Source organism: Cupressus sempervirens, chromosome 1 (genome assembly GCF_028749045.1).
Source record: "Cupressus sempervirens isolate cs-2001-9-10 chromosome 1, ASM2874904v1, whole genome shotgun sequence".
Classification (NCBI taxonomy): Eukaryota; Viridiplantae; Streptophyta; class Pinopsida; order Cupressales; family Cupressaceae; genus Cupressus; species Cupressus sempervirens.
The window spans coordinates 207995206-208006841 of NC_143118.1; the positions used below are offsets into that span (position 1 = coordinate 207995206).

General features: G+C 33.2%; 1 pseudogene; it reads right to left on the reverse strand.

Moving 5' to 3' along the window:
* Positions 1 to 6772: 6772 nt before the first annotated feature.
* On the reverse strand, positions 6773 to 11240 carry LOC149576876 (putative linoleate 9S-lipoxygenase 4; annotated as a pseudogene).
* Positions 11241 to 11636: the final 396 nt, after the last annotated feature.

The window sequence follows — 11636 nt, forward strand, 5'->3', positions numbered from 1 at the left end:
TCATATTGACTTTGAAACAATATTTAACTATATATGTTTACCAATCAATATACAAACTCAACAAGTCAATCAACAGAAAAATGTCAACAATTGATTAGTTGAACTCTGAGAAGTTTACACTCTCTTCATTCACCTCGTGAATCATAGTCATCAAAATACATGGATTATTTTTGTATCTAAAGAATTATTACTTTTTTTCTTATCATTACTTGACACCTCACATGTAACACAAGAAATTAGGGGTTTCTTGAAGTGATATAGATCCATGTGTCCTTATAAAATTCTAAATACTACATAATTTAATATTATCCAAGATATGCAATCACTCCTCTATGGTAATTATTATATTGTAGTTTAATTTCACAATTATATTATATTGTAGTTTGATTTCACAATTATCTATTTTTATGCAGGTCAATCATAAACAATGACATAACCAATCTATCATATTCTCTAGAATATTAAAATGATAAGTTCCTTCTCTATAGTTAAAGATGAAATCCTTTCATCGGTATTTTTTTGTGCTTATCATGAAAAACTATATCGATTCACCACTTTGTTATAAATTTTCCATAGATGTGATTTTTTTGGGTGATCTCCTAAGTCTATTTTATCATCTAATTACTTAAATAATAAAAAAGATATGAATTGAAATATATTTCATTTAAGTACATTAAAACTAAAGACCATTTTGAACATTGAAAATATAAGAGGTTTTTGTGTTCATATTTTTTAATTGAAAAATACAATGTCTATAACAATTTACAAATTTTAAGATCTAACTATTTATCCTTCCATCTCATAACTCTTTACACCTACCCATAGGAATTGGCACTCAAACTGTCTTCCTTTATTTCTATATTGTCCTCCTATTGAGAATTAGGGGTCTTCTACATTAAATCTTCAACATGTTCCTCTCCTAATTTTGTCTCCATATCACTATCAACAAGTTCTGGCTTAGCCTTCTTAATAGAGATGGGGGAATCCATACCCAATTCCATAGAATTTTTTTTCCTTTGCTTCAACTACTACATGGCCTAGTTGATGGGTCTCTCTTCTCTAAAAGCCCAAGCATAAAATGATCCCACATATTCCTTTTAATGGAGTTTGAGTTAAGGAGAGTCAATCCTTCCTACAAATTATTTTTTCCATTTTTCTTCCAAATGACATTAATATTATGAGTGAGAGAATAAAATAGATAAAAGAGGAAGAAAATCCTCCTCTTATGCCTAAAGTGATTAATCCAAACCAAATCATAGGAATGGACCCTATCAAAGTAGCCATCCAAAGATATTTAAGTTCATGATAAGAGTCAAAACCTTCATCCAAATATTCTTTGAAGTTCATCAGAAATAGAAACCCCCCCATAATCCTTTCAAACAAAATTGTCTGTCTTAATTTTAGGGAGTTCTATAACCACAACATCAAAAATATTTTTATCACAGAAGAAATGTATACCTTGTGGACTAAGCCCATTGATGTGCACAATGAAATTCACATAAAGTTGTAAGAGTCTCCCACCAAAGTGTCATTATTCCCCACCCATTTTATTAGAATTAGAGTTGTAGTGACACAAAAATACCAAAGAAACTCACATAGAATGCCATCTTATCCAAATATTCAGAGAAACACCATCCAAAGTAACATTATAATTAATCTTTCCTCCCTAAATTATATTTTTAAATAATAGCAAGATCTAGTATCCTAATAGTAGTGCTATTTATCTTGTCAAAGTAAATAAGAGATTTTAAATCTTGAGTTAAATTTGGTACACCTTGTCACCTAATGATATCATTTGATATGACTGCCAAGTTGGCAATGATGACAACAACATTATTCTATTCCCTATAAAGGTGTAATTTTGTTTTGAACATACAAGTAACATGTTTAGCTCATTTATAATTTTATCTATAGTCCAAGATGGGGGACTCTTAGTTTTAAAGAAGTTAATAGTACTCTCCAAATCCCCTTGTATTTAAATACTTTTAGCTTGATAACAAGCTTCCAAATTGAGATCTTTAAATAATCTGATTGTTTTAGCCAATTGATTAGTCTAGGAGCCTAGAGGGAGGGTAATGGCCTTCATAATACCATCCTTATCATCTCTAATTATACTATCACATCCCACAATTCCCATATTCGTCTTGGCCACCCAATTGAAATTCATTTTTATTCATCCTTGTGGAGGAAAATCATATTTGGAATTATCCCTTTAATCTTTATTGTTGTCATAAATGGATATCTTGCAACCAACAACTCTTCTAGCCTAAAAATCTGAATTAGGATTTATGTAATTATGATAATTTTTAATGATGCAACTCTTAATGTTCTTAGATAAAATCTTTGGAATAAAAATAGTATCTATAGAGAGCCTATTATTTCTCTTCCCTCATCAACAACAATAACTTCCTATTAATATGAGAATGAGTCATATTCTAGTTTAGCTAGAAATCATGTAAAGAACCAAACATAGTCTAGTGCATATTCAAGTTAAGAAAAATAAAACACAAAACCCCCTAGGAGTAATTGCAATAAATAAATATATGAGCCACACAATTCAAATTAAATTTATCCAGAGGAAACACTAATTAGGAAGCGTCAAACCTCTAAGCCATAGATTGTCAAGAGGGAGGATCTTATTCTGAATAACCAACCAATAGAAGATATTAACTCTTGTGATAAGGGACTTATTCCAAAAATTACCCCAAAAGGGAGGTAAGGAATTATGAGGGAGAAAAGAAGGTACCAAAGAGGAAAAATAGTAGTTGTCTAAAGAATTATTACCATAAATAAGAGAATCATCCACATAATCAACCACAAAGGAAGAATTAAGGAATAATCCAAGGGAAGCAAGAGAGGCATCCACAATAGCTAGATTCGTCTAGGAACAATTGGGCCATTAGTCACAAACCTTAATATCATATCTTTGGACATATCTTTCCTTGAAAAGATAATTTTTATTTATTGAGCCAATAGGGTACTTGAATAACCATATGTCCTAAAAATAAATCCTCCTCCCATCTCCAAGATTTCATCTAGCTTTAGTTAAGGCAACATCCTTTCCACTTTGGATGAAATTCAAAATGAATGATCAAAGTGTCTTGGAGTCAAATATAAAGAACAAACCTATCCTAGGACAAGAAAATAGGTAGTCACTTTTAACAATACAGTTCAAATCTTCCACTTTACCAAACACTCTCTAGATCTCTTTGGTCACAAGAGAAGAATTTATTAAACAAAACTATGATGAATCTGAAGGCCTCCCCATTTACTTAGGTTTCAAACCTAGTCCCAAGAAATAGGATCCATTAATCTTTTATCTTCCACCCAGTCGACAAAAGGTTCTTTTGGATTTTTTTGATGGCATTGAAAAACATTGCAACAGTCCTTAAAAGGTTGGGGACATAGAAATGTAGGTTTTTCTAAGGAGCCTTCAAAAGTTGAAGCTTCCCATCTTGGCTCAAAATGGAACCCTTTCAACCCACAACTTTCCTATTAAACCTATCAACCAACAAGGACGAAAAGGTATCAAGAGGATTAAGACCATGAGGGGGGTGGGGAAGGTGGGTGAAATAAGAGGCATACAAATGGTTGATAGAAAGACCAAAAATCTAGGCTATCTTCAATTTTTTATCTTATGTGGTGTTGATAAAGTATTAATAATTGTTATACCAATTGATAACCAGACATATATCCTTAGTGTTAAGCTATAAAATATCCTTCAAACATTGGCTTCTCTTATTGAGGACTGATCCAAAATAACAATATTATCAAGAAATCATTAATGAGAGGGCACCAAATTTGTAGATGAAGGAGTCAATTCCATGAAAGCAACCTTCAACACTTTAGAATGAAATAACATGTCCAAGGTTTTCATTGCGATGGAAAAGAGAATAGGAGAAACATGATCTCCTTGGCAAAGACCCCTAGAAGGTTTTAAAAATTAGGAAGAAAAATAGTTGAAAATAATGATCATAGAGACAATACAAACAAGCTAGGTAATAAGCTAGACAAATTTATCACAAAAACCAAAGGCCTTGGGGAATTTTATGAGAAAGCCCCTATCCACTGAGTCATAGGCTTTAGAAAAATAAAACTTTAGAAGAAAACCATGCTTATTAGAATTGTTAGCTAAATGAATTAGTTCATGCACTTTTAAAATAGTATCCAAGATCTATCTCCTTGGGAAAAACCCACTCTTCTAGGGAGAGACAATCTTATGAAGAATAGCTAGCTATCTAAAAGTGATAATGTTAGAAAAGATTTTCTAAATGGAGCTACATAAACTAGTGGCATGAAAGGATCCAACATATCTCTTGGGAATGAGGGCAATAAAAGTAGCATTGATCTATTTCAATAAACACCTAGAACTAAACAACTCCATGATCATAACACGTACATCAAGGAAAATAACCTCCCAAATCGCCTAAAAAATGAACATAGGAGAACTATCTAGATAAGGGGATTTCTCACAATCAAAGTAGAAAGCATAATTTTTAATTTCATCTTTATTAATAATAGCTATCGGCTAGTTATTAACCTCAGAATTGAACATTGAAAGAATACTTCCAAGGAGACAATCTTGGGAGGAAACACTCAAGCTCTTATCTCTAGCCAATAGAGAAGAAAAGAAGGCTACAAACTCATCAAAGACATCCTTGTCATTTTTTAATCTTTTATTTCTTGACAAAATTCTAGTTATGCTATTCACTGTTCTATCCTCTGAAGTAGTCAGGTGAAAGAACTTGGTATTCATATATATCTTCACTTAAGTCATAAGGACCAAGATCTCTACTTCTGATATAATTCCTCTTTGAGAATAATATCATGATACTTAACCAATATTTTTTCCAATATTTCAGTAAACTTGAAGATCCCCTTATCTTTGAATGACCATCTAAAATGTCGTCAAGGTTAGATTTGTCAATCTTCTTCTATGAAAAATATTACAAAACACATCTTTATTCCAAACATTCACTTTATCCTTCACAAAAGAAAATTATTTAGCCACCCTAATAATTGTCGATCCATCAATAGAACTTGCCAAAACTCTTTAATTTTATTTCTAAAATCCAAATGTTCCAACCACATTCACTCAAATCTAAATGGAATTTTTTTTTTACCACTAGATGGTAAAAAGAAAAAAGATAGGAAAATGATTAAAACCAATCTTAGGAATTGAAGATAGGGAATAGCAAAAAGAATTAAACTAGTCGCAAGAGATTAAAGCTCTATCGAGCTTGACTTGAATTAGATGTTGACCAACACTATGATTACACTAGCTAAAGTCAGATCCCTGAAGATGCACATCCACCATAGCACATAGCTTAATAAAGTCCACAAGTTCCATCTTGTAATCTAGCCAAGATTGAGAACCAACCATGCTTAAATTATCATTATCCTTTAGAGGAGAATTTAAATCGCCCATAATCAACCAAGGTGCATTCAAGAAAGTACGCCTGAGATCCGATGATTCCAAAAGTTGAATCTTCTCAACTTTGTATTAGGCACATAGATATTTGTAACCAATTGGGTAAAGTTATCCCTAACATGTTTATATTTTAACATATAGTGTTACTCTTAGAGATCATAATATCACAATGGACAAGATGGTGATTCTAATCGGTAACCTCACATCTAGAAGCCCCTTCAGAACTACAACCCACCACGTTGCCATTCCAAAAAAGGAAGATTCTCTCTACCTTATCTTTTGTCAGCTTGATTTCTTGAATCAAAATAACATCTCATTTGTGGTCCCAAATAAAATTCATAAGAGTATCTTGTGTATGACAGGCATTTAAACCACTAATATTCAAAGACATAATTCTCATTTGTTACTTTGTGAACAACCTTCTTGGATGATGAGTTACTTCCTATTTGCAATGTCTTCTTTCTTAACAATCTCTCAAATGTATTTTCTAGATTTCCTACAAGGTTCATACTTTTTACCACCAACATTGACCTTCAAGGATCTTCAGAGTGTAAGATTTATAAAAGCTAGCATAAAGAACCATTCCTCTTTCTCCTAGTCACCATCAACCACTTGCTAAAGTCCCCTTTTTCAAAAAGAAAATCATCCATGACCTTATTCCTTTGATTCTCATCCCCAGTACCAAAGAATACTATTTCCAATATGGAAGAAACTTCATTGTCCATAAATTGATGGGTAGACACAGCCAGTTGTAATGTTGATTTACATTTTACTTTTTCAATGTTGATATATAAAAGATTCTAGATAGAAATTAATATTTCTATGTCACGTTGGCTAATTCTAGTATTTTCCATTTAAATCCCTTTATATAATAACCTCAAGAAAATGTTTTTAAGGCGAGTCAATTAAATTTATTTTATGCAGCATCTTATAGGTCTTTTATTTTGTGCGTTATTTTCACCTGACCCTGCCAACTAACATGGAGGTTTAAGTTTACCACAAATATTTTTCACTACTGAAAACCGAAAACAATTATAAAACGGACCCCCAAAAACAATATTGAAGAGACGATAGAAGACCTTGCAATTAACATTGAAAATCTAGTTCACGAATTATTATTTTTAATAAATCAACAATAGATAGACATATTTAATCTTAAACTATTATATGCCTTCCACATCCTGCATATGATATTTTTAAAGCTTTTTAATCCTATATATTAAAGTTCCTTGAAAACCAAAAATTGCAAGTAGCTCTCTTATAATCATAGTGAGGAACTAAATTTATTCATGTGTAGTTCACAACCGAAACTGACAGTAGCAAAGGTTTTGGAAGATGCAATTAAATGGATATGCTGTTGGGCACCCCGCGGCCTGTGAGACCGCCTTCTTTTGACAAATCAGAAGTGTTGGGGTAGAGCAAGGTATATGCAACTTTTGCAGGTCCATGCCTGTTTTTATAAACTTCGCATTTACTGTTTCTCTCAATTATATTCCTCTCAATCTGTATCATGCTCGCTGAAAATCTCTCGAACGCTGCTTCTACAGCTTCATCGTCTACGCAGCTCAACGTGGATCCCTGCAATTGTCCCAAATACACCTCATTTTTGGCATGATTTGACAAGATTTCCAAAACGGCCATGATAAGGGTGGCCTGCGTTGGAGAAGATATTGTGCTCAAGAAATATGCTTCTGGATCCTTAAGGAGTTCATCGTATTCACATGTTCCTTTGTCTGGAATCAGACGTCTGCTCATTGTGGGCATATTTGGCATGTATCCTCCATACGAATACTGCCCAAAGTTCACTGCCGCATGGAGGGCAGATGTAATCCAGATGATAGTTGTGGCCGCTTCGATTGTTTCGTCCACTGAATCCATCTTGTACCATCTGGATGGATCGTCTTTCAGATCTCCATGTCCCACATTTACTATTTCATCCCACCATACCTGCAATTCTTTGTCTCTTCGAACAGAAGCATCGTCCTTGTAATACAGAGATAAGTATTCTGAAACCCACGTTTTTAGGGCAAACCATATTTCAAGACCATCAACAGCATATGGGTAGTCCTCAATCAGAAGCCTCAAACCATGAGGTGCATTTGAGTCTGGAACTGCCATTCCCCTGTACAGCACATGTTAAAGCAAATGATATGCTTAATCGACCTTTTGAATTGAACCAAGAGGAGACAATATAATTTGCTAGCAATTTAGCTTTCCAAATATTAGATTCTCACATTTTGGAACTCTTCAATTAAATGTTACTTGCCTCTCAACGGAGACTTAAAAGAAGCCAACTAAAGAAATTGGTATCTCAGTTACCTAGTAAGGAGGTCAGCAGGCAATCCTTGCTCATTAAATTTCCAGTTTTTGTAGACTTTAGATGACATTTCTGATGAGTATCTGCCAGGGGTAAAGCCTTGTTCAATGATACCTGCTGCATTGATCAAGCTCTGACGGGCAGCTTGATTGATGTCCATGGTATCGAGGAAATGGGGTATCAATAATTTGTATACTGGGTGCATTTTGCTTAGCTGTCTCCGAGTGGCTATAATGAGAGGCTCTGTGACACAATGAGTCCTCAGCCTGCAAACACAACCCAGTTGTGACTGTTAAATTTTTTCGCTTTACAGATCTTATTAGACATTGATTTATTACTTAATAAAAATGTGATTTTGTTATCAGATTCGCGTTATCTTTGTTCAAACTATTTAATTGATAATGAATTTGAATGCCTGTTTTATGGTATCAATATTTTAGATTATATTCTCTAAGATATATTTCCTTGCATTTTCTGAAAATATATGCGTCTTTTTTTTATATCAATATAGCACTGTTTATTTACCAATGACTGACGAGTTGATGATAGCCTGCATCATTTGATTTTGCATGTGCTTTGGCTAGTTGCCACAATGCTCCTTCTTCCGTGCCACGAGTTCCTGGTGTAAGAACTTTTTTAACAGCTGCGTTCCCATCAATTGGAGGCAAGCTCAACTCTATGGCCACTGGCTTTAGTATTCCTTCCTTGCTGAGGAATAATACTGTGCGGCTTGCATATGTTTTAATGTCGTCAGAAATTTTGTTAATTCGCTCCACGTAGGGTGTAAAGGCATCATAGTAGTCGAGAATAAATAGCCGTTTCGATTCCAAGGCCTATATTAAATTTCTAATTCCATCAGTCCTGTACAGTTCAGAAAACTAATAAACAATATATGTGAAGAGATAAATTACCTGATCCACAGAAAGGCCTTCAATGTTCTTTTCTATGTGTTGGGCTGTGATGGCACTCTTCTGCGGACCGAACACCTTCTCATCCAAGCTGCCAGAGGGAGGAAATTCCTATACACAATATATACTAATTAAATTATTTTCAATCAGGCAGGATCTAAAGTACACTATTTAACCTAGTAAGTTAGGTTGGTTTTTGCGCGTTTTGTTATCTTGATTTAAAACTCCCACACAATCTTATTGAAAAACAGCATGAAATATATTTTAAACTTGTCACATTAAATAAATTGTAAATTGTAAGAATTTCGTATGATTGAATGAATAAGACTGTAGCATATTAATAGCTTCTTGTTCGAGAATATAAAGAATTTGGGTCACCTGAAGAGACCGAATCATGAGTGGATTCACACCCGCAAGAGTTTGGCGTGCAAATTCCTCATCATCTCTCCAAGCGTACTCATCGGCTGTAACACCCAAAAATTCATTAGTTTAATTTAATAATATTAGATTTCATATTTTACAACTGGGGTGAGTAGTTTAATCTTCAAAGAAATTCAACACTGAAATATTGATGAATTAATCTTATGGATTCAGAAGATTACGAAAAATTCCAAATCAAATGAACAGAGATCTGCTGGCAGGTGATAGATGAGACTCAGGGCCGTTCACCCTTATTTCACTGTCATGACAATCTTAGAAATCAGTTCACATTAGTTTTCTTTTAAGACATCAGTTAATACACAAACTAAAAGGAGTTTTGTAATATGCGATGCATATTTAGTTAAACCTACGATATACTAAGTTTTTGAAATATTGTATGAATAAAATAGTTTGTGTTTATTGTTACAATTTTCAGTGTGGTTATATGGATTACATTTGTTTTGGGATTCCACAAGATCAGATTATAAAAGCCTTATTATTATATAAATATATTAAATGTTAAAAACTTATCATAATAAAATTAAAATTGTAAAACTATAACCATAAATTTATAGAAGCGAAAGGATCTACTAAATATTCAACCTATCATACGTCATCCTCGATCTCGTCAACGAGCCGCTGGATAAGTTGGAGAGGGTTTTTGTGTTGTTTGTGTATCTTGTGAGAATTCTCAGGGATTTGAAGTCCCCTTCTGTAAAGTTCATTGACTTCATCGATGGTATTGAAGGCTTTGTCGAAGACGTTAACAAGTGTGGGAATTACCATGTTGGCAAATGCGACGATTGTGTTTGCGCCAAAGTCAGAAAACTCAGTGTAGGGAAATCTTTCATCCGGGGGAACAAAATTTGTGCTTGTCCGCGTCTCGAACTCGGGAGCTGCGCACAACGGTACATCCAGATGAAAAATTAATCTAAATAATAGAAGAGGAAAAAATTAAAGTAAAATGCTAGGTAGTCTTCAAATATTGAAATTTTTAGCATTAATTTAGAGTTTGTGTTCATTTGATGAACATATTTTCTTTGATAGCTAAGAGGTTATTATTGAAATAAAATATAACAAAGCATCTTTCAATTAAAATTATTGAAAAATTTAATATAGAATTGTAAAGTATATTATTTATATTTGAAGATTTGATAAAAAAAATCTTGTGATAGGTAGGAGGTCATTATTGAAATTAGGATAAAAGATTTTGACAATTAAAATAAAACAGACAATCTAAAAATTATGCTAATGTCCAAACACTAAAATCTACATATGAAAACTTGAGTAAACTTTGTACAAGAGGTACCAGGTCATTACTATAAACAAAATAGAAGTATTTGACAATTGACATAAAAGAGGATAAGCAAGACATTTGCAAATTCTAAATTGTAGAACTCAATAAAGTAGTCCATTTATATTTGATGACTTGTCTAAACTTTTTGTGATAGATACAAAGTTAGGAAATAAAAGACACTATTAAAAACAAGTAATAAAGCATAAAAGGACAATTGAAATAAAAGAACTCTAATATTAAAAAACCAAACTATAGGATTCAGTAAGTACATCAGTTTACGATTGAAAACAACACAAATAATAGTAATTGAAAACAACATAACTTCAGAATCAATCAAAGTACATCATCTAGAGATAAAATGGACAAAATAAGAGTGCTTTTATGGATTATAAAAGTTTATGTGTCTCTTACTTAAATTAGTATCACACATTAAAAGATTTACCTTATATTCTTACTCTATTCTGATAATCTAAAGAATATCTTAACAAATATTTCAAATGTACATGCCTGTTTTAAGACGTGGGTGGCCCGTTCTACATCTTCTGGGATACGGAAATTCCTGTGACCCACCGAGCACTTCTCTGCAGAGATCTGGACTTTTCTCTGGCTCCCCAAGATCGTTGTAAACATCGTAATCATAAATCAAATCGCCCAATTTCCGTTCTCCCGTTCCGTCACCGCGCAGAGATTTCATATCCAACTCCCTCAGTGCCCTCAGTTCCATTGGCGTCTCTTCTGGAAGATAAGTCTGATCGATAAACACATTATAATATATTACCATACTTTTCATTTGAATGAATGAATTTTGAGGACGAGAGAGAAGTACCTTATTAGCAAAGAAAACACGGTCATTAGCAAAGAAAATCCAGGAATGAAAATGGAGAGTGTTTTAAGAAAAAACTCTCGTGCGTGCGTGTTTTTTAAGAGAAAGGCGCCAGGGAAACCAAGCGAAGGGTTCCATTTGAAAGTGATTTTATAGCGGCTGTCTCCGGAAATAGGTCCCGCCAATGAATCCCACCTTAAATATGTTGGTTCGCTTACTGTTTTGCCTGATCTCGTCTCTACACATAGCCAATATATAAAACATGTTTTTTTTAAGTAAATTGATCAAGTATTTATTATAAAAAGATGATGGTAATTATATTTATTTGGTTAAAGAGGGTTTAATAAAGTAAAATTAGAAGAAATTATAAAAGATAGATTTTATTTTCTAAAATCAAAGAAAGGGAGATGATATTTGCATCTCTCCCTTTTTGACCCTCT